Here is a 25156-nt window from a genome sequence, read left to right as displayed (position 1 = left end):
TATCGTTAACAAAACATATATCTAGCAAAGAGCTATTAGTTTGCGTGAAATGTGTAGGCATAGAGCCGTTAGGGGGAACAAACCCAAGCTCCGCATGGCAAACACGAACTCATTTTCACATAGCAGGTCGCTGTTAAAATCTCCTGCTACAACGATATTATTATAATTGTTGACAAATGATATTTAAAGTTTGTAATTATTGGAATTAATACTATTTAGTACAACTCTGCTTGTGAACCAAAGTTGCGCACTCATTCTTCTTCGTATTCCTTTTATTTCTATTTTTCATTTGCATTTGTAAGAATAACGTTCGGTCAAGGAAGAAAGGGTGCAAAACTTTAATAAAATATAGAATGTACAACATTGAATTTATTTTCAGAATAACCCATTCATTGCCATATGCGTTAAAAGCAAACCCTTTCAACTCAGCGCCGAGTCGTAGCCGCGACATCTTTATTCGCAGTTTTAATTATTTGAGATTAACTGCGTATTTTTCCCTGCCGTAAAAGAGTGAAAGTTTGGGGCCATTTAAATGAATGATCCGGAGGAAACCATAGGAAAACGCCGCAGTCCTCGGCTCAACAAATTAGAACCAGAGTCAGGTGAAGTTCAGCCTAATTCCACCGCCATCATAAACGACGCCGCCTCCGCTGCCACCACGCATACCAACGCCACAACTGCTGGCAGCACGTATACAGACGTCACAAATACCGCCCTTTCATCAGAATCCGTAAGTTTAAGATTGGAAATGCAGAATCAAATCGCCACTCTTCAAAGACAGCTAGAAGAATCACAGATAAAATTAAGTGAACAAAACCACCACTGCCAAAGGCTAGAGATTGCTTTGCGTAGCTCAGGTCATTTAGATAGTGCTACATCCACCGCCACGACAACAATACCCGTCGTTGCATCATCGTTAGCACCAGCTATAGGTGCTCCGTTATATGAATTCCCAAATTTTGCATGTACTTCATGTATGCAAAAATTGTCGGTTAACGCAACAACAAATAACATTACGCAATCGACCATAAACAGTTATGCACATTTCGCGACGTCGACTATCACGAGCAGCGCTGCCATGCTGCCTGGCCAGCAAGCCGCTGAAAACGGTGGTCGTTTTTTTCGCTGCCATTGTTAACTGCGAGCGCCGTCTTTGCGCCAACGTATTGAATAAAGGGCCAAACACATGCTACACTAGGTAATTCTGGCGTGCCGTTTACATCGTCGATGATAATTTCGCCCCCTGTTTTTAATAATTATAACAGTATTGTTCATGGTCCTATGCCAACAAATGACTTTAACAATTTTTCATTTTTAAACAATTCTGCAACAGTACCACGGAAGTTGCATTAAATCGACTTCAATGTACAACTACACTAATCTGGAAAACAATCAGCGGTTGCAGAAAGCTGTTAAAGGAGAAGCGCGGGAAGTGATTAAATCGCGTTTAATTCATCCAAACAATGCCCGCGCTGCCATAGAGCAACTCCGTTTTCTTTTGGCCGACCCGAACAATTAATTCAGAGTCACCTACGTCAAGCGAGGGATTTGCCTAATATTTCGGAGAATGCATTGTCCAAACTGGTACCCTTTGCCACTAAAGTGAGAAACCTAGCAACATTCTTACAATCAGTGAATGGACAACAACACATCGCCAATTCTACGCTATTAGAGGAGCTATTGAGCTAAGCTTCCTATGAGTAAGAAACTGGAGTGGGCCAGAGTCGCCGCCTCAATACAGCCGTATCCGACAATTGTACATTTTAGCGCTTGGGTATGTGAACTTGCTAATCTGATATGTACAGTGCAAGACATCGACAATAAAGATCAAAAGCGTCGTGCGGTGTTACATACATCCGAAAAACAGTGTCCAGGTTATGCAGGTGTATCTCCCGTTAAGTGTCCATTATGCCAGGAGCAACATAAACTGCAAGATTGCCGTCGTTTTTTAAATGCTGTAGTGTCTAATAGATGGGAGTTCGCGAAGAAACATCGCGCTTGTTTTTCATGCTTGAACGTGTGCCATAACACGCGTAGCTGTCGCCGTAAAAAGCTTTGTTTAGAAGAAGGATGCCAGCGTAGACACCAGTTTATTGCACGAGGCAAATGCTATTACGCCGACCTTAAGTTTATTAAAGGAAGAACAAGGTGCCGTACGAGGAAACGTGTTGAGCAGCGCAAACGTTAGCAGCACTAAACCCAAGCTGCTCTTTCGTGTGCTGCCGGTAACCTTGTATGGCGATAATAAGCGCATCGATACGTACGCCCTATTGGATGAAGGTTCTTCAATTACGATGTTAGACAGTGATTTGGCCAAGAGTTAGGAATACGCGGTCGTCGACATTCGTTAGATATACAATGGTTTGGAGGAAGAGCAGCCCAAGAGTCGACTGAGGTTTTCAATATTGAAATTAGCGGTGTTGGTAAAAATAAGCGCTACCTACTGCGCGACGTGTATGCCGTAGCTAATCTAGGTTTGCCCATGCAGAGTTTACGTTATGATGATTTAAAGAGCAGTGACAAATCAATTTCGTCTCTGCCTCTCCAGCCATATTTTGATGCTGTGCCTCAGCTTTTAATTGGAATCGATCATGCACACTTAGGCTTGCCGACTGACATAAAAGGGGTTAGTGAGCAAGGTCCGTACGCTTGCAACACTAAACTAGGGTGGGTAGTTTTTGGTCCAACCAGTCGTGCGTCGTTAGCAACCCGCTCTTGTCTTTTTTTACGTACCCAAGAAAAGGAAGAGGAAGAAGACATGCGTCAACTTGTGTTCGACTATTTCAATATTGAAAGTCTTGGCGTTAGATCTTCGCCACCTGTCGAAAGCAATGATGACGTCAGAGCTGAGATGTTACTTGAAGGCACAACTAAACGAGTGGGAGGTCGATTTCAAACAGGGCTATTATGGAAGGACGACAGCATACAACTGCCCGATAATTATACGGCTGCTCTACATAGGCTTGAAGGGATTGAGAGAAAGATGAAACGCGACGAAACGTTCGCAACCGCGTACAAAGAGATCATCGATGGGTACCTAAGTAAAGGCTATGCTCGAAAGCTTACGCCCAAGAAATCGAGTATGACTTCATCCAGGAAATGGTACCTCCCACACTTCGGTGTCGTCAACCCAAATAAACTTCAAAAATTAAGCTTTGTTTTTGACGCAGCGTCTCGATTTGAAGGGGTATCTCTGAACTCCAAGTTATTGAAGGGACCACAGCTCTACATATCACTACCTTCGATTTTATTTAATTTTAGAACACATGCAGTTGCAGTTTGCGGAGATATTAAAGAGATGTTCCACCAGGTAGCTATACAGCCAGTAGACAGGTGTGCACAGCGTTTCCTTTGGCGTAATGGCGAAAATACTAAGCCACCTGAGGAGTACGAGATGCGAGTGATGATTTTCGGCGCCGCATGCTCTCCTTGCTCGGCGCAATATGTCATGAGGCTGAACGCCAAGGAGCACCACGAAAGTCATCCTCGTGCAATTAAAGCTATTTTTGATCATCATTATATTGATGATTTTGTAGACAGTTTCGATGCAATTGAAGAGGCCGTAGATATCTCATAGCAGGTTCGTGACATTCACAGCGATGGTGGATTCGAGTTACGTGGATTCGTATCGAACTCAGAGAAGGTAGTTAAAGAATTAAGTGGTAGTACGGCAACGAAACAAATCGCAGTCGGTGAGAGCACAGAGAAGGTTCTTGGGTTATATTGGGAGTCAGCAACTGATAATTTTAAATTCAATCTGAAGTTCCATCGCATTGAACAAACAGTAATCACAGGCGAAAGGAGTCCCACAAAAAGGGAACTTCTTAGTATTATTATGTCAATGTTCGACCCGTTGGGATTTTTAAGTCACTTTACTGTTGCAGCCAAATCTCTTATGCGTGAAGTATGGCGTCGTGATGTCCGTTGGGATGAGCCCATCCCAAATGATGTGAATATAATATGGGAAAGGTGGCGCCAGCTATGCACAAAGTAGCGGGATTTCGTGTGCCGTGATTCTACTTCCCACATGGTGCGCCTTCGGATTTGGAGCTGCATGTGTTCGTTGACGCTAGCGAAGAGGCCTTCGCTGCTGTCGCCTACTGGAGGTCAAGAAAGTCGACTGGTGAAGTTGATGCGCTCCACTGAAGGCCGTAACCATTCCACGCCTGGAATTGCAAGCAGCCGTCCTGGGTGTACGTTTACGGAAATTGATATTGGAAAATCGCCAAATACGCCCTGAAAGATGCTTCTTATGGAGCGACTCCAGAACTATCTTGAAGTGGATTGGAAGCGAACATCGACTCTACAAACCGTATGTGGCGCACCGCGTTGCAGAGATTTTAGATGGGAGTGAAGTTCGCGAATGGCGATGGGTGCCAACGAAAGACAATGCAGCCGATGATGCGACACGAAGCCATGGGAGTGTTGATTTCTCACTAAAATCTCGCTGGCTACAGGGACCGAATTTTCTGAGACGCGATGAAGAGACGTGGCCTGCTGAAGAAAACATCAGCAAGATCTTTGTGGAAGCTCCGTTCTAAATTTTCTTTAATTGCCAACAACTATATTTTTATAAATTACAATCGTTTCTCAAATTTACTTAGATTAAAAAGAGCAGTAGCGTGGGTGCTTCAATTCATAAACCGCTGCCGTAAACGGGAGCTAAAATATTGGGCCTATTTCGGTTACTATCGGGCGGCGAACTGAAAAGCGTTGGGTCGCGTTGTTTACGTGCCTCACCGTGCGCGCAATCCACCTAGAAATCGCCCACGACTTATCAACGGATTCCTGTATAATAGTTATGCGCAACTTCATGAATCGGAGAGGGGTTCCAACACGTCCACGATCTGACAATGGGAAAAACTTCATCGGGGCCAACGAAGAAGCGAAACGTTTTCCTGATGTTTTTGGCACTGAGCGAATACAAAATGAATTGTCAACCAAGGGAGTTGAATGGTTCTTCAACTGCCCCGCCAATCCATCTGAAGGAGGAATTCGGGAAAGAATGGTGCAGAGCGTTAAAAGGGTTCTTCGACATTCATTAAAAGAAAGAGCGCCACGTGAGCATGTCTTACAAAGCTTTCTGATAGAAGCGGAAAACATAGTAAACTCACGTCCATTGACGCATCTGCCCATCTCTCCCGACGAAGACGAACCATTAACGCCTAACCACTTCCTGATTGGCGTGGGTAATATCCCTAAGACTCCAACGGCCAACTCTCCTGGTGAAAAGATACCTTTATTACGCAAGCAATGGCTCATTTCACGAAGCCTAAGAGATGCATTTTGGAAGCGATGTGTACTGGAGTATCTACCAACGCTAACCCGAAGAGTTAAGTGGTGTGAACGAACCGCGCCTCTTAAAGAAGGTGATGTAGTATTTATTTGCGATCCGAATGTGCCAAGGATTCAGTGGCGACGTGGTATTGTTGAGCTTGTGTATACTGGCGCAGATGGTGTGGCTCGGCGTGCGGACGTGCGTACGGTTGGCGGACTTCTGCAACGAGCGGTATCTAAATTGGCTGTCCTGGATCTGGAAAGTGGTGAAGCTGATCGCTCCACGGGGGTGGGGGTGTTGACATATGATATTTAAAGTTTGTAATTATTGGAATGAATACTATTTAGTACAACTCTGCTTGTGAACCAAAGTTTATGGTTATACCCCTGACATTTAAAGCATCTCAAGATTTCTACGCCATCAAATACCATACAGCGCTCCCATCCAATATTAACTTTTTCGCACTTTTGAACATAGGGGAAAGTCTTGGGATCAATTTCCAAAATAGCGTTGTAAAGAAGTCTGCTCTCCTTTCTAACTTCATATATTTTTACTAATTTGATTTCACTATTTTCTAGAACTTTATTTTGCTTTTTTAGTTTCTCAACTAATGACTTTTCATCATGCTTATACCCCATTAGTGATACCATAAATCTTGGTCTTTTTGACTTCGGTATTTGAATATCGTAGCTTTCACCAATGTTTTCTTCAATCGTTTTTTTAATTTTTTCCCTTTCGTTTGCTTTTTCAGCTCCAATCACTATAACTCCGTTTCTTCTGGATTCAATATTTTGAGATTTTTAAGTTTCCCGGATCAACTTTTGCAATCAAGCCTAATTTTGTTTTTTCACTTTTTAGCTTCGATTTCGGTTTAATCACTAATGGTGCATCTTTTTTAAAGTCTGGCACCACTGTTTTGAGAGCAATGTTGTTTTTTAACACTGCTGCATACGGTATTTGGCCGTTATCATTTGCTATGTTTGCCTTTTTCGATTCTTTGATTTTGTTGTATATCTTCGAATTTTCCTCTCTGATTTTCTGCAGTTCCTTGCATATTTTGCCACTTTGTTCGTTGAATCTTGCAGCTATTGTATTTCGCGAATTTTATGCATTTCACGCACACCTCGCTCGCATACTTCTTGCGCTTTTTGCATTCCACTTATTCTTTCACTGAACTTTTTCTCGATGACTTCCAGTAAGCTTTTGATTTCTTTTTCATGAGTTTTAAGTGCACTTTCGTATTCAAACTTGTAATCAAGTAATCGTGAACCGTTCTTCTCGACTACACTCTGATCCTCATTAATTGCAAGGTCAACGTTGCTAATGTAAACCACACATTCATCACACATGTAGCGAATTTTGGGAAATTGATCTAACTTTCCTAATGTATATTGATCTATTCCCGAGCATTTCGATTGAGAATGATACGTTTTGCCACATACACCCGCACACCTTATTCCCGTCTCTCCACGGATTTGCAGTTTGCACCTTTTGCAATCCATGGATTGCGTATATTGTTATGATGCAGTTAATATTTAAAACTTTCTTTTGCACTTTTTTATTTTAACTCTTTCTTATGGAAAATATGTTTTATGTGGGAGAGAAAGAGGCAGAAAACTTCAAAAATCCACTTTACCACTGATATAGAGTCACTGTTTCAATACGGACATCAATTGTGTCCAGATTTGAATTTTTGAAAACACTTTTTTGCAGAGCGGTCCGAAACACATCCGTTACGCTTGACATACAAAAAATAAATTCCAGTGCGGGGACAAACCAGCAGCTCTTGGTTCCCCGCACAGTCTGCGCCGTGTGTCAGACCAGGGTCCCTCGGAACCTGACAACAGACCAGTGCCATTCTTGCAATGGCTGGTGCCACTTTCGGAGGTGCTCTGGCCTGCGCACCACCCGTGAGTGGACACGCGACTGCGTTGGCCCCTAGTGCAGAGCTCTGCCCCCGCAACCGCCCTCTGTGGCGCAGCTGTCCGTCAACGTATGTCCACAACAACTCTTGCGGAACGTACAGTAGGACCAACGCAGACAACACCACGCGTCTCTCACCCGCTTACAAGTGAACTGCAATGGACTTACGAGTAAGATTGACGGGATAGTCGACTTTATGAGCCGGCATGGAATCAAGATAGCTGCAGTCCAAGAGACAAAAGTGCACGCTAGCTCCCCCTGATCACCAGGGATAGCTAGAATATGCACAGAAAGGATCGCGAGCGAGACAACGGTGGATGCTTGGCGTTCATAGTCCACCATACAGTGCAGTATCGTCTTATTGATGAAGGCATCGACCGCAGGGACACCACCTTAGAATGTCAAGGTCAGGTGATGCCGAGCCAGAAATCTATAATATTTACATACCCCCTGTCACCTGCTGTCATCAGGGGTGAAAACCTATTCGTAGTAGGTGACTTTAATGCGCATCACGATCTTTGGCATTCAAGCCTAGCAAATGATCCTAGGGGACAGCTATTGGCAGAGCAAATAGACGACTCGACATTCAGCACTGTAAACGACGACGCCCCCACCAGGGTAGTGGGCAATTGCAGCAGCTCGCCTGACATCACAATTGCTAGCGCAGGTCTAATAAATAGCATAACCTGGCGACCTATGCTATCGCTTGCATCAGACCACTTGCCCATTATCATCTCGATCGAGAAACCTGAAGACTTTATTTCCGCGGATCACCGGTCATACATCAACTTCAACAAAGCTGATTGGAATTTGCGGAATTTACTGATGACATCTTCGCCACTCTCCCCATTCCCACCGATGTGCGTGCATTCCGTAAGGCGATCACAGCTGCCGCTGCTCGCTTCATACCCGGTGGAAGGATCCGGGACATACGTCCTAATTTCCCAGCTGAAGCAGCTGTTCTGACGAACGAGCGTGATCGCCTACGCCAGGTCGATCCCGGGGATCCTCGGATAAAGGATCTTAATTCCGAGATACGGCAACTGGTAAACCAACACAAGCGGTACAAATGGGAAGAGGATTTGAAGTCCTGTAACTTCACCTCTGGTGTGAGCAAGCTCTGGTCCATCGTAAGGTCCCTGTCGAACCCGACGAAGCACAATGACAAGGTGGATATCACCTTCAACGGTCGTGCTTCGTCGGATCCGAAGAAATGCCCGTGCTATTTTAGCCGGCAGTTTATTCTGCATCCTACGGCCGGCAGATCCAAACGAAGTGCCACCAGACGGCTGCACAAACTGACATACAACAGTGCGCCATTTGCTTTCTCCAGCAACGAGGTTCAGGGCGCCATCAAACACATGACACCGTCCAAAGCAAGCCATTGGCCCTGACGGACTAAACAAGCTGATGTTGAAAAAGCTGGGTCCATTGGGAGTAGAATATCTTACCAAGGTCTTTAACCTATCTATGGCCACTCTCATCATTCCTGATAGGTTGAAATTAGGGAGAGTGGTCCCACTGCTGAAGCCTGGAAAACCCGCCAACCAAGGGAAGTCTTATCATCCGATAACTCTCCTTTCCCCAGTAGTGAAGACTCTTGAGGCTCTTCTACTCCCACTCTTTACGAAACATCTGACCCCGGCCTCGCACCAGCATGGTTTCCGAAGAGTGCACAGCATCACCAGGGCACTCACCGTCCTCAACACAGAGGTAAACCGCGGCCTCAACCAAAACCGCCCCTGCGAGAGGACTGTCCTAGTAGCGTTGGATCTAAATAAGACTTTCGATACAGTCAGCCACGCCACGCTACTAGATGACATTTTACAGTCGACACTTCCGCCAAGGCTAAATAGGTGGACCGCGAACTACCTGAGTGGTCGTGATTCGTCGGTAATATTTCGAGACCAAACATCTAAACAGAGGAAAATAAAGCAAGGAATACCGCGGGGTGGTGTCCTTTCACCCTTGCTGTGCTACATTTAGAAACTCCCCCAGCCACCAGAGGGAGTCTCCCTGGTCTCATACGCCCACGACTGCACGATAATGGCATCGGACAACGACATTGATGGCCTATGCTCTAAGGTAAACGACTAACCAGGCTTTCTCGCTTTTTCACTGCGAGGAATTTACAACTCTCCCGCACTAAATCCACTGCGACCCTTTTCACCACCTGGACAAAGGAGGTCAAGCTACAACCCAAGGTGAAAGTCGATGACACCCAAATTCCGACAGTTAACAACCCCAAAATATTGGGAGTTACCTTTGACAGCTTGCTCTCCTTCTCAGCGCATACAACCGCTATTGCAACTAAAGTACAGAATCGCAACAAGGTTCTGAAGTCGCTTGCCGGCAGCACTTGGGGCACAACAAATTGCTCAGTAAGCAGTTTCTGCTAGGGTGTTGCAGCAGGCCTCACCCATGCAAGCACCTGCTTGAGTCTGAGCCAGCTCCCAGGCACATCAGGAGGCACTTCCTCAACTACGTGGACGAGATCCTAGACAAAACAGACAGACCACTCCAGGATCGGACAGTGTACAGACAGGCCATAAACGACATTCATCGGGAGACCCTTACCACCTTTTTAAGTTCCCGACCGCCGAATGCCGTTATCGGAGTCCAACCACCACCAATTGTAGACGAAGAGCTCCAGCTTGCCCGAGAGTCCCGCGCAGCTCCTACTTATCCAGAATCGACCCCGACATGCTAAACGTATGTCCAGCATGTGAAGGCACCCCGCACGACACTAACCACCTTTTCACATGTTCCATTAAACCCACTCATCTAACACCCCTCTCCCTCTGGAGCCAACCCGTCGAAACAGCTAGTTTCCTGGGCCTACCGTTAGATGAGCTAGGCGAAGACGACCGGTGATTACACTACTCTGACAGGGCAAAGGTACTGCTACAAAAACAACAGAACGAAAATAAGCAGCGAAAAATTGAGCCTTTGCTCAAACCAAATTTGTATTGTCGAAAAAGAAATGTTTTTTAAATATATTGAAAATATTACGGTTGAATTAAGAAACCGCAATTTAGTTACATTTTTTTGGTTTTTGAAAAAAATTCCAAAAACCGAAAAATAGTACTCGCAAATTATTTGGCGACAAACGCGTTCCTCTTCCTTGGGTCTCACTGTATCCTTCACTTCATAGGCAGTATATGTATATGTATATTGATATGTACATCACTACATATTATAAAACAAAGTCGCTTTTTCTGACCCTATGTCCTGTTGAATGCTTAAATCTTTAAAACTACGCAACGGATTTTGATGCGGTGTTTTTTTAAAGATAGATTGATTGAAGAGGAAGGTTTATATCAATATAATGTGAAGAAATATATAAAGGGGGCGTGGCAATCGGTCAAAATGTGGCAAAAAAACAAATTTTGTTTGTTTTCACGGCCATAAATCATAAACGAATCAACCAATTAAAATGAAACTTTCTTGAAGTTTAACTTTGAAATATTTACTTTCGTTCTGCATCAAAAAAAAAATTGATTTATTTGTTATTTAACCAAAATTGTTTAAACAAAAGCAGCTCTTTTTCCAAAAAAGCTGTTTGTGTGTTTGTTCGCTGTCAACCGAATGAAGCAACAGGCGTTAAGCGATAATCTCACCACACCTCATTAATGTAGAATTACATCGTATGGTGACGTATGTATGTATGTATTTACGAATCGCTCGCATTATTTCATTTCGGACGTATGTACATATGTATGTATGTATCGCCACCGATGATGATAACAGCGTCTGTAGTGTTTCTAAACAGAGCAATACAGGAAAATTGATGCGTGACTGCTCATTAATAGCCTGGAACGAAGCTACCATGTCAAACAAGACGTCTGTGGAAGCACTGGATAGGACAATGCGCGATTTGCGCATCAAAAATTCACCTATGGGTGGATGTACAATTCTGTTCTCAGGAGATTTCCGTCAAATCCTACCAGTTGTGACTCGGGGAACACGTGCTGACTAAATGCTTCGCTAAAAAGATCCCACCTTTGGTCGCATGTCAATAAATTAGAGCTTAAAACTAATATGAGGGTTTCGTCATCTTCTCGTGAGAACAGGCTATTTCCAGAGATGCTGCTAAAAGTTGGCAATGGAGAATTAACACAAAGTGAGGGAAGAATTAACCTAGAAAACCATTGTGTTTTGATAGACAACACCTAAGAGTTAGTCAACAATGTCTATCTTGACATTGATAACTTAACTTATAAGACAATTTCTTGGTTTAAAGAAAGAGATATTCTGTCACCAACTAACGAACAAGTAGATAAAGTAAATAACTTGATTATTTCAAAGATTGATGCACCGACGAAAATTTACTACTCGGTCGATACTGTTCTCGATTTGGAAGAAGCTGTTCATTTTCCTACAGAATTTCTAAATTCTTTGAACCCGTCTGGACTCCCTCCTCACAAAATGGAGCTGAAAATAGGTTGTCCTGTTATTTTATTAAGAAACCTAAATCCACCTAAACTTTGCAATGGCACGCGTTTGCTGGTAAAATCACTGAAAACTTTCATAATAGAGTGCACAATACTCACAGGATGTGGTACCGGAGAAGATGTATTGATTCCCCGAATCCCTCTGATACCATCGGATCTACCATTCCAAATTAAACGCTTACAATTTCCGGTAAAGACATCTTTTGCAATGACCATTGATAAATCTCAGGGTCAAACATTCAACGTTGCAGGCTTCCATAGATTTGAGCGTTGACTGTTTTTCACATGGCCAACTGTATGTCGCTCTTTCAAGAGTAACCTCTAGAGAAAACATGTTTGTATTGTCTAATGACAAGAAAGCTATGAACGTTGTACCTACATATATAAAGACATTCAGTAATATATTAATTGTTGTAAAAATAAAATAAATGCATATGTAAAAATGCAAAAAGTAAATATGTAAAAGTGTAGGGTAGGAAATTAGATATTCCAAAGATAGCTGGAAATCTTCATGCTTTACTCCAAATTTAACGCATGCGGGCCACGGGCAGTAATGAATAAGCTACTGGATCGATTTTAATCATTTTTTCAGTGAGTGACATAGGGTATATATTTTATACCCGTGCAAAGCCGGGCGGGTTGCTAGTATAAGTATAAATGTATGGTTTATTTGCATATAATGTAAAGTGGATACACGAGATGGCAATAATTGAAGCCCTGTAAAAATCTCGGTCAATCACAAAGCCAATTTCTTGCTTAAATTTTTCGCACTCAATACCTGCTTAGCATGAATTGGTTTGTTTCCAGCTTCCACTACCCTTTGGCAGGCTACGCAGTTGCAGGTCATTCATAATTCCCACGATATTCTCTACAACGGTGGATAATGGTGGTGATGGTTGATGAACGGGTGAGTTTGAAGTACAGCTCCACAGTTTCACTCCCCTTCGTAACGATGTTCTATATGTTTTAATTTTTTTTTTTTAACGATCTTTTTTTTTTTTTATTGTGTATATAAATAGGTCGTCTTCATACCAAAAGTAGGTAGAAGAGGACATGAATCAGCGAAGGACTTCAGGCCAATCAGTCTTTCGTCTTTCCTGTTAAAAACTTTTGAAAGACTTTTGGATACGCACCTCAGAAGCTCTTTGGAGAGCTCTGGTATATCAACTGCACAACACGCATACCTTAAAGGCAAATCGACAGAGACAGCGCTTCACAAGGTAATCGGAACAATAGAGGGCTCTCTAGAGAGCAAACATTATACCACGGCGGCATTCTTGGATACCGAAGGCGCCTTTAACAATGTTAGCACTGATGCCATCCAACGGGCGTTGATAGACCTGGAGGTGGACAGTTGCATCAGTGACTGGGTCATCTCCATGTTAGAAACCAGGATCATCAAAGCTAATATGGGTAATATCAACATAACCAAGAAGGTCCACAGCGGCACTCCACAAGGGGGAGTATTATTTCCACTTCTTTGGCTATGTGTGATTGCAAAATCTTAATAAAACTTGACGGAGGTGGGGTAAAAGTGGTGGCGTACGCTGATGATGTGGTGTTAATGGTGTCAGGACTGTGTCCAAATACGATAAGTGGGATCATCCAAAGGGCGTTAGGCGAGCTTAACTCTTGGGCCACAGGATGTGGCCTAAGTTTAAACCCGCGTTATACAGAACTTATGCTTTTTACCACCAGATACAAGGTACCAACTTTTACCCTACCAAATAAACGGACAAACTCTGTCTTTATTAACCAGTGCAAAGTACTTAGGGGTAATTTTGGACTCCAAACTTAGCTGGAAGTTAAACGTCGAAGAACGGGTAAGGAAAGCAGAAATTGCTTTATATGCCTGCAAACGTATGCTTGGAAGAAGATGGGGTCTTCAACCTAAGCATACATTATGGCTGTATAAAGCGGTTATACGACCAATTTTATCGTATGGTTCGGTAGTTTAGTGGAAAGCTTAAGGGAGAGAGTACAATACCAAATTACTCGGCAGAATACAAAGATCAGCCTGTGCAATAACGGTCGGTGCAATCAGATCATGTCCTAGAGAGGCTCTCAATGCACTGACACACGTTATTCCAATAGACCTACATATAAAAAAGACGGCAGAGTGCATTTAGGTTAAATGAAGCGGGTCGCTGGAAAGGAAAAACTTATGGTCACGCTAGTCTATTATTGCGACAAACTCAGTTAACCTCGGTGAGGACTGACTACATCGTCCCGATGGTAACGTTCAATAGGAATTTTGCCACACTCTTTCCATCTAAAAAAAAATGGAATAACTGATTCTCTCTAAACAACTTCGATACCACAGTCTATACAGATGGCAGCAAAATGGATTGTGGTGTTGGAGCTGGTATATTTTCTCATAGACTTGGAATTGAAAAATCTGTGCGTCTCCCTAATACCAGCAGCGTCTTCCAAGCGGAAGTACTAGAAATTGGGGAAGCCTGTAGGTTACTAATCGCAGATTTCTCTTTTAAGGTCAATATCGCTATTCTTTCGGATAGCCAAGCCGCAATCCAGGCGCTGGACGCGACTATAACAACCTCTAAAGTGGTGGAGCAAAGTAGGAATAGCCTCACCAACTTGAGTGAAAACCATAGAGTAACCTTAATTTGGGTCCCGGGACACCGGAACATAGAAGGTAACGAAAAAGCTGATGAACTGGCAAGAGGGGGATCTGCCATGAATAGCGCTCTTGCAGTACCAGTATCCACTCCACTAGGTACGGTCAAGAATGCAATTTCCCTAAAATACCTTCGAATTGCAGATTGTAGATGGACAGACCAGACAAAATGCAAAATCAGCAGCACGTTATGGCCCACCTACAACCTCAAGCAATCGTCGACATTAATAAACATGAAACGACGGGACACCTGTTGACTTACGGCAGTCATAACTGGCTTTTGGTCTATCGGAGAACAAGCCGCCAAAATGGGCATCCCTCACAACACATACTGTCATAGTTGTAAGCAACCGGAGAAAAAAGAAACAATCTTCCATCTCCTCTGTGAATGCCCTGCTCTATGGAAGGACAGAATGTTAACCCTGGGCAAACCGCTGTTCGAGAGTCTCGAACAACTAACTGGCTTAGACGTCAACAACCTAATAAGGTTCCTAAACCGCACAGACATATAGTCCTGCTGCAAATAACTGTTAAACAATTTGGTAACGAGGATGTGGCAACAAAATGGTGCGGAAGCGCTAGTTGGATTCTGGATGAATCACCACTCTAACCAACCAACCAACCAATATAAATATTTTATTTTATTTATATTTTATCTATATAAGTATTTTATTTCTATTTCAAACAATTTTTTTTTTTTTTTTGATAGATATATTGTATTATTTTTTTTTGTTTTGTTTTTTTGGGGGCTCACTGTCACATTGTTTTTCACGTCACTGCACTGGTTTATGTGACTGCACTGATTTTTGTTGGCTTGAAACTGTAGGTCCCTCCATTTGTGGAACAACATCAAGACGCACACCACAAATACGAGAAGGAGCTCGGCCAAACACCCAAAAAGGGTGTACGCGCCAATTATATATATATATACAATATATATATTAGTTTATGATTGATTTGTGTGTGTTTTTTAATTTTTTGTTTTGCGAGACGACTTTTGTTTGTCAACCGACCACGCAGGCAATATTCTTGTTGCACTATATTATCACTTATGTTTTGTTATAACTATGTTCAATGATTTTTGGAAATAATTTTCGTATTTATTTAAATATTTAATTTCCCAAATTATGTTCACAAAATTATTGCTTATTTCCCTATTTATTACTTATTTTTCTTTTATATTGTAATTATATAATATTTCCACTTTTATCAATCACACTTTCGCACTACTGTCCCTGCTCGGGCGCCATGAAAATTCTTCACTAATTTGTGAAGATATCTCCTTTTTAAAACTTTACTTAGGGGGAAGCGTGAATTTAATTTTATATTGCCTGTGGATGTGAAAGTAAAAAATAACACCGCACACGTCCGTTTAACAATTCAAAAGTTAAATTCTTTATTACGTTCTACCCTTATATTATTATATTTCTTAAAACTAAGATTAAAGAAATAGCGGAAACGAAAGAACAGTACGTGGAGAGTTAGAGAGAGCATATGTGAGTAAGTAGTTAAGTAAATAGAAATAGGAAGAACGGAAAGTATAGCTGTAGAAATAGAGTCAATGATCGAAAGTAAATTGAAAAAGATAAAGAAGCCAGCGAAAGCGAGAAACAGTAATGTATATACTTATATACTATAGAAAATAACTTAATATTAAGCTTAAATATAATTTACATTTCGATATTTATTTATTTAATTTCAATTATTTAAAGTTCAAACAATATTTTTATTAACTACTTAAAATAATTTTCCTTTATCAAATTCAATTTCAAATTTAATTTATTTTGTTTTATCTTATTCTATTAAAATAATTTGCCCGAATCTGGCTTGACAATTATTTTGTAAAGTGAATTCTGAAGCTACCATCAAATATGCCTACATACATACTCTTTTTGGAAACCGGCATGCAAGAAAATCATATTCTCACTTGAGAACTGTTCCTTAAGTATGTGCACAGAATTTTGTTTATGTACTCAGAAAATCGGCTGTCACATTATCTGTCCAAAATTGTTATAAAGAAAGAAGTCTTCTGAATTAGAGATTTAAAGAACTTGTTTAGTAAAAACGATGTCATTTGGCGAATAGATAACATACGATCAGAAAGCTGGATAGAAAATGCAAAATTGCTTTTAACAAACCACAATCAGGCAAGGATGAATGTGTACATACAAAAAGCCTTAAGTACTAGTAGGATATATAAGGAATTAGATTGGTCAAAAGGTCTGGTTTATTTTAAAAATATGACATAGAATCAAGCATGTGGATAATGAGGGCTAGTAACATGGTAATTCTAAATAACAACAGATTTGACACAGAAAATAAAATTTGCTCAATGTGTAATTTAGGCGAGCTTGAAAACATAGGACATTTCCTGGCGCACTGCCTCATATTAAGAGAATATAGAAAAGCCTTTTTCGGAAACTTTACCTTAAATGATTCACAACTGATTGAGATTCTCAGTGTGGAAAATAATCATTGGGATAAACTTTTGCGTTTCATTAAATATGCCTCTAGATACAGAGATTAAAGATTACTTAATAAAAGAGTTCAATTGGTTTTAAAAACCGTAAATCGAATAATTGTTTTGCATGAAAAATAAATCGACAGACGGCTCATGCCTTTGTCGTTAAATTATTGTTAATATTTTAATATTACAATAAGTAAATTTCAATACTTAAGGGTGATTTCTTAAGAGCTATAGGAAAGTTTTTCAAAAAAACACACGTAAAATTCAGAAAAATTCATGAAATTTTTATTTAAATCGATAGTACAGTCCACATAATTTCCCTTGGGGGAACCTGTTAATCCCTATAGGGCGCGCCCCCAGGTGGTGGATAGGGGAACGCCACCCAGATATGGAAGGTAGGAGAGTAGGTCTCCCGCGAACCACACAGGTCGAAGACGTAAACTTCGTTAAAAAAAACTCCCTCAACCCAAGGTGTAACGCGACCCGTGCCTATTGGGTGGGTTTGGCAGCCGGGGGATAAAACTAGACTGTCTTTTAACAGAGCCCTCCTGACATCAGGCCGCCTCAGGTTGTAACGGTGGCCTTACCATGGTATGGGGCGCTGCCATGGCGGACCGTTTATTTTCCCTAAATCCTCATTGGTCACAGCACATGGCGACATGGGCAGCCCTCTGGCAGGGCAGGTGACCGTAAGAGACAGAATGAACAAACAACAAAAACAAACAAAAACTTCGAATAACGCTACAAAGAAGACGGACAAACGGACGGACACAAACCCAAAACGAACGGACAAACGGACGCACCCATTGACACAACAGATGGACAAATGGACAACACGGACCGACACTAACGAACTGAGGAAGTTGGGAACTTCCTCAGAGGACGAACTCTTGGCCTCCAGCCAAGAGACGGTTGATGGCAAAGCAGTGGGCCACAGCACGCCATCAACCTTAAATCAACCATCCACATCCGCTGATGCCAAGAGGCAAAAGCGTCAAAACGTTAAAAAAGGCCCGCCCAGGTATAAGCTTTACCAGAGGTCTCTGGCTATTCTCGGTAGAATTAATAAAAATGAGGCTGAAGGGCAAACTCATCCAAAGGACGCGGCCGATAAGGCAAGGTGCCAAAAGGTGGTCGATAAGAACCTGGCGTTCCAGAACACCCAGAAGGCAGAAGCCGTGAAACGCAATCGTTCGCAGGACGAAAACGACAAACCTACGAAGAAGCACAAAGTGTCGGCTCACACCGCTTCAATACCAAAACCAACCAAACGCACATTTAATGAGGTGGCACGGGATCACCTGCAAATAGCGTTGGTTGATGAAATAACTCACCGCGGTAAATCTGCATCGGATAAGTGGTCCGAAATCGAGGCACGGCTGTCCCGCATTGTCGTCGATCACGTCATTGCAAACCCAGAGGGTCATGTGCCAGGATCAATGGAGGTGGTCCGCGGATACAGGGTGATCAAGTGCGATGATCAACTCTCCCTTAACTTCCTGCAAACAGTTGTGGGAAAGATCCAGAGCGACTGGGAAGGTTTGAGGCTCAAACTAATCCCGGCCAGCGAAATCCCTCGACGGCCGAGGGCTCGCATCTGGATACAGAACATGGGGTTCGAAGCTAAGCAACTAATTCCATACTTGCCGGCACACAACCGCACTGTTCCGATGGATGACTAGAGCATCATCAAAGCGGAGGCTCCGCAAGAGAACAGTGTGTCCTTCCTTCTCCAAATATCGGAGGAGAGCATCGAGCCACTGGGAAAAGTGGACAATAAACTTCGGTTCGGCGTCAGGAAAACGCAACTGAAGATATTTCGCTCTGCAAATCCGAGTTGCTCACAGGCATGCAACTTGACGACGCCGCATCTACCAAAAACGATGGCGCTAATGAGCAGCACCCGGGAGTGCAGCTTGGCGACGCCGTCAAATATTAAAGCGACCTGCACCTTGTCATGTCGGTCTCCTTGCCGCGGGGATGAGGCTTAAGTGGCGAGTTAACCCCATTCTATGGAGATTAACTTACCACGAACTAAGAGGGCAGCTTCATATAGGAATTGGGTATCCACTCATCCGCGGAACGGCGGAATTGGTGGCCACCCAAGTACAATGTGGAGAGTACCGTACCGACAACCTGGCAGGAGGGATAAAATGCATTTCTTTTCTTATGTGGAGGCTAAATAAAGATATTTCTGCACGAGGTAACCCACTTTTGGGAAATCCTCCCGTCGAGCAATCGACGGCTCGGGCATCGGATGTGCAGGCCCGAACCCCACATTCCCCTATGACCGGAACTGACACCCAGGGTTCCGGAGGAAGCGCATTACTAGTGGTGAAACATGGCACATTGGCTATGCCAATGGAGAGCCGAGTGAGTGTGAGCGATACACCGCCATCGAAACGATCTGAAGCAACTGAACAAGTTGTGGAGGATGTGGAGATGGCGGACAATCTCTCAGTAGACTCAGACGGATCTCTGGTACCGAGTAAGTCTTTGACAACGGTTAAACCTGGTGTGAATCAGGTAAGTACCGGTAAAAAGACCGAAGTTATTGGAGAGTCGAACGCAGGTGTTGGTCTAACCGCAAGGCAGATCAAACGAAGAAGACAGAAGGCGAGGCAAGCCGAAGCACTAGCTAAGGCAAGGACTCAAGCTCCGTCAACTTCGACACCTGTAACGGAAACGGGAAAGCGTGGCAGAACAGAGGATTCCTCTGTAGCGCTGCGCTCTTCCGGAAACGAAACGGGGTCTGTGCCAACGACCGGGAAGAGGAGGAAGGCAAAGAAGAGGAAAGTTGAAACACGCAATTCGGAAATGCCTGCATCCTCGACCCCATCCAAGGCAGACAAACCTTTGCCTGATAAGGCAGAGGCTAAGGGACCTCAAATGTCGAATGACACTCTTCCGTCAACGTCTGGCGAATCATTCGCGAGAATGGCAGCAAAGGCAATGACGGTGGAGATACATACCGACAAACAAGATGGTCTACTGTCCAAAGGGCAACAAGACTATCTTGACAGCTATCTGTGGAAAGCTATCGGTGAGTCGAAAGACGCGTCGACTTTCGAGGGGAAAAGCGTGGTGGACGGCATCGTAAAGGTGCACTGTTCCAATGCTTTTTCCCGAGAATGGCTAGAAAAAGCGATAGCAAAAATCCCAGCCTGCGAAAACAGCAAGTTTATTCTTGTTGAGAGTAGCAAAGAAAGGCTGGTACGAGCGAGTGTCTGGATTCCGGGTCCTTCCTGTAATTCAGCAGAACTCCTCAAACGCATCCGTGTTCAGAATAAGGATCTTGACACGACTCTCTGGAGAGTATACTCGTGCACCAGGCAGAAATCCGCTACCACTTCGGAGGCGGGTTCCCATCTGGTACTGGGTATCGATCTTGGGTCCCTCAAGGTTCTTAAGTCGAAGTACGGGTGCCGTCCCCACCTACATCTGGGGCGGATCCAGTTCCGTATCCAGGATAAGGTGGAGGACAAAGCGTAAATATACTCAGTCTCATGACTGAAGTAATATTTACACAGATTAATCTGCAGCATAGCAAAGCGTCTACGGCTCTCTTGTGCCGTAGGCATGCAAAACTGCAAACAAACCCACACATAATACTCATACAAGAACCATGGGTATGTCACAAGCGTATCTGTGGTCTAAGTGCTATGTCGTGGGGACAAGTACTTCATTGTGAAGGGAATGTGAGACCGCGAGCATGTATTATCATGCCGAGGTTGATCGAACACACGATATTAAAAGAGCTATACTCCGGAGATATCGTTGCTGCAAAAATAAAGTACTTGAAAAGTGGGAACAGTGTCGAAGCTATTATAGTTTCGGCCTACCTACCCTACGACTCTTTACAGCCACCTCCTTCGAGGGAGCTAAGAGAAGTGGTCAAGTACGCAGAATCCAATAATCTGGGGCTAATAGTGGGCTGTGACGCAAATTCACAGAACATTGTGTGGGGAAGGAGCAAATGCAACCCCAGAGGTCTCAAGTTACTGGATTTTATCCTGTCATCCGATTTGGTCATTCAAAACACTGGTAACAAACCAACTTTTGTGACCAGAAGGAGACAAGAGGTGATTGATTTAACACTTACCAATAGGTCAGTTGGAAATCAAATCAACCGATGGCGAGTTTTGGAGGAGGACTCTCTTTCTGATCATCGTCTTATCGAATTCCGACTGGGAATTGACACAATATCAATACCTTCCGGTAGGAATCCTCGAAATGTGGACTGGGACAGGTATGGTGAGCTTGTAACAGAGCGATTACCAAACCTGAAAAAACTCAAATCAGCAGAAATGATTGAAGATGCGACTAAGAAATTAGAAGGTACTTTAATCAATTGCTTTGAGGAACTGTGTCCACTCAGGCAAAGCAGACAGGGGAAAGCGGTTCCTTGGTGGAACCCTGAACTGTCGAAGCTTCGTGTACGGTCTAGGAAACTTCTTAATAAGGCCTTGAAGACCAAAACAGAAGAGGACTGGGCCAATCATCGACTTACACAGAGAGAATATAAGAAAAAAGTACGGCAAGCCAAACTTGAATCCTATAGAAATTTCTGCAGTAACGTCGAAGAAATGAGGGAAACAGCGAGACTTTGTAAGGTCCTTCATTTAGACCGCTCAGTAAGGCTGGATTCCATTCGAAAACCTGATGGTTCATACACCATTTCCAAATCGGAAACGTTTAATGCTCTACTCGAAACTCACTTTCCGGGTAGTAGAACTATCTCTGAAGTTGAGAGTGGCATGAACAACAACGGTGGCAACGGTGGAACCTCTAGGTACAGCTGGTATATTGCTAGTCGGATAGTGACAAGGGAATCGATAAGGTTTTCCTTATCTTCCTTTGAGAACTTTAAGTCCTCTGGACCTGACGGAATATATCCAGCAATGCTTAAAAAAGGAGGAGACAGGCTGATTGAGGCCCTGAAAAGGATCTTCACAGCCTGTCTTGCATTTGGTTATATACCATCCCAATGGCGACGCGTAAGAGTAGTATTTATTCCGAAACCAGGAAAAGATGACTATTCCCTAGCAAAAAGTTTCAGACCAATCAGTTTGACATCGTTCATGTTGAAAAGTCTGGAAGGAGTGGTGGAGAAACATATTCGAGTGGGGGTATTGCCGAGAAGTCCACTTAGTAGAAATCAACACGCTTACCAGAGTGGAAAATCATGTGAATCAGCCTTACACGATCTTGTTAGCAAGATTGAAGCTGGGCTGGAAGCTGACGAATACACAATGGGCGTGTTCGTGGACATTGAGGGGGCTTTTGATAATGCCACTTTCGACTCGATATGTTCTTCTGCCGAACGACACGGAGTTAATCAAGCCATTATAAAATGGATATACTCCATGCTCTCTGAGAGGCTGTTAACCGCTGGTGGGAGCGATGACGAGCAAATCACAGTCAGGGCCAAGCAAGGATGTCCCCAAGGGGGTGTTCTTTCTCCGCTGCTGTGGTGCTTCGTCGTAGACTCCCTATTAGTGGAGATGCAGGAACTCGGCTTTCACGTCCAAGCATATGCGGACGACGTCTGTGCGCTAACATCGGATAAATCCTTAAGGAGGCTTTGCACGAAAGTGCAGAGGATTCTTGACAAAATCGATGATTGGTGCATGAGGCAAGGTCTTTCCGTTAATCCGAACAAAACAACTATAGTCTTGTTTACGAGAAAACGGAAATTGGATGGACTCAGTCTTCCAACACTGAAAGGTGTGACACTTGGTCTTTCCAACGAAGTTAAATATCTAGGAGTAATCTTGGATAAGAAGCTGACTTGGGAGACACACGTTTCACTGAAGGTGAATCGTGCATTGAAGATTTTTCAGCAATGCCGTAGAGCCTTTGGCAAAACTTGGGGTCTGAAACCTGCTGTGGTCCTATGGATATACACGGCACTTATCAGACCAATCATCACTTACGCTTCTGTGGTCTGGTGGCGACGGAGCATGGTTAAGTCCACAATCCGGGAACTATACACGCTGCAAAGAAGTGTATGTTTATGCATCACGGGTGCCATGAGTACAACCTCTGGAGATGCCCTAAATGCTATGCTTGATTTGCTCCCCCTGGATCTTAAGATACAACAGGAAGCAATAAAAGCTATGTGTAGACTCCATAAATATGGTTTCTGGCACGAAGATGGAGCTTCGGGACACAGAGAAATCTTTAAGTTGCTGTCGGAGCAGTATCCACTGTTTTTGGCACCTAAAGATGACCTGATACCCACAGTTTCATTCGGAAGGAAATTTGATGTCAGATTTCCATTGCGTGAGCAATGGAGCAATCCAGGAGGCATGCAGGGAGGTTTGACGGATATTTTCTTTACCGATGGGTCCAAGACTGAAATAGGGTCTGGAGCCGGATGGTACTTAAACGATAGTAATAAGTATCACTACGCTATGGGGGGAATGGCAACTGTCTTCCAAACAGAAGTTTTTGCCATCCTAAAAGTAGCCGAATGGATAATCGAGAGGAGATGGAGCGGGAAACAGATTGGAGTCTTCAGTGACAGTCAGGCTGCATTGAAGGCCCTGGAGAACGCGAAGCAAACCTCAAAGATTGTTCAAGAATGTAAGAAGAAGCTTAATTCTGTCGCAAAACAGAACAGAAACAGAACAGACTTATATGGGTTCCAGGACACTCCGGTGTTCAAGGAAACGAAATTGCCGACGAATTGGCCAACCGTGGATCAGCGGTGCCTCCACAGGGGCCAGAGCCAATAATCGGAATCAGTCCCGCAGGAATCAAGAACTGGATCAACGATTATGTAGGCAATCTACATAAAGAGCGATGGTCCGGTCTAGAACGCTGCAGAACTGCAAAGTGTTTTGTGACGAGTCCGAACAGAAAACTGTCAAACTTTCTACTAAAACTTAGAAGGAAAGACATTCGGTTGATGGTCGGCATCATTACAGGACACAACCCATGGGGTCAGCATATGGCCACCATTGGAATCATCGAGGACCCGGTATGCCTGTCGTGCTTGGAGGAGGCGGATAGCACTGAGCACTTTCTCTGCGAGTGTCCTGCCTTTGCTAGAGCGCGACTACGAGTATTGGGTTCCGATGTCATGAGAATGAGTATTATTCGTTCTCTAAAACTGGAGGATATTTACAAATTTGTCAAAGAATCTGGAAAATTCTCACAGGACTAACTATCTCTATCTCTGTCTCTATTCTTTCCTATCTCTTTCTATGATACTTTTCTCCCTCCCTCCTTGACTATCTACCCCCTTTCCAGAGCTTTAAATACAATGGGCTTTTTTAGCCTGAGTGTTTTAGGAGCCACCAAATCTCCTGGTGCTCCTTGGCTCGACCTTTTCAAATTCAATTCAATTCAAAGCGACCTGCAGCATGTGTCTCAAGGTTGTCCAAATAAACCTGCTGCACTCGCTGACTGCAACGGACAACCTAACCGGTCTCCTGGCCCGCTCTCGAAGACCCGAGGAGGCTCGTCGGCTTGTGCGTGAAGCCTGAAATAAGAACCTGCTACTCGGATGCGATGCTAACGCAAGGCACTCTCTCTGGGGCAGCTCGGAGACGAACGAACGAGGTAAGTCTTTTTACGACTTTATTATCAATACTAACCTAACGGTATGCAACAGAGGTAACACCCCCACTTTCACCTTTCCTAGTACGGAGTACTTTAGGGGATGGGCGGAAGTAATTGATGTTACTTTACTGTCCGTAAACAGTTCGGTAAGGGTAGAAAAAATGGAGGGTTTCCGACAAAAATTCTTCCTCGGATCACAGCTCGATCCTTTACGAGCTGGATCTGAGGGGGAATACAACCTTACCGTATCGAAACCCACTAAGAACTAATTGGAAAAAGTTCAAAAATGTAGTGAACAATAGATTGGGAGGAATTCCGATCAGCCAAATCACTCTCACGGAAAACCTTGAGAGTAGGGTTGCAACATTGGAGAAGACATTCAGTAGGGCCGACAAGACGTCGTGCCCAATTAAATATAGCGAAAATACACATCCTTCCTGGTGGAGCCAGAAAAAATTTTAATCTCAGCTACTCAACAGGTAATTGGCAACTGTACAGAGATAGTCAGAGACAGTACAAAAAGGCAACTAGGGCCGCCAAGAAGGAGAGCAGGAGAGATTTTTGTTCTTCGATCGAATCTACCTCAGATTCTGCGAGGCTCAGCCGTATCTTGTCCAAAGATCATTCAATGGCTTCTTGGGTCAAGAAGCCAGATTTCACCTGTTAGAGTCATCTTCATACCAAAGGTGGGCAGAAGGGGGCATGAAACAGCGAAGGACTTTAGGCCATTTAGTCTGTCGTCCTTCGTTCTAAAAACATTTGAACGGTTTTAGGCATACACATTAGAAGCTTGCTGGAGAGCTCCAGTATATCAATTGTACAACATG

Source organism: Anastrepha ludens, chromosome X, assembly GCF_028408465.1.
Source record: "Anastrepha ludens isolate Willacy chromosome X, idAnaLude1.1, whole genome shotgun sequence".
NCBI classification, from domain to species: Eukaryota; Metazoa; Arthropoda; class Insecta; order Diptera; family Tephritidae; genus Anastrepha; species Anastrepha ludens.
This window is presented reverse-complemented; position numbering follows the sequence as displayed.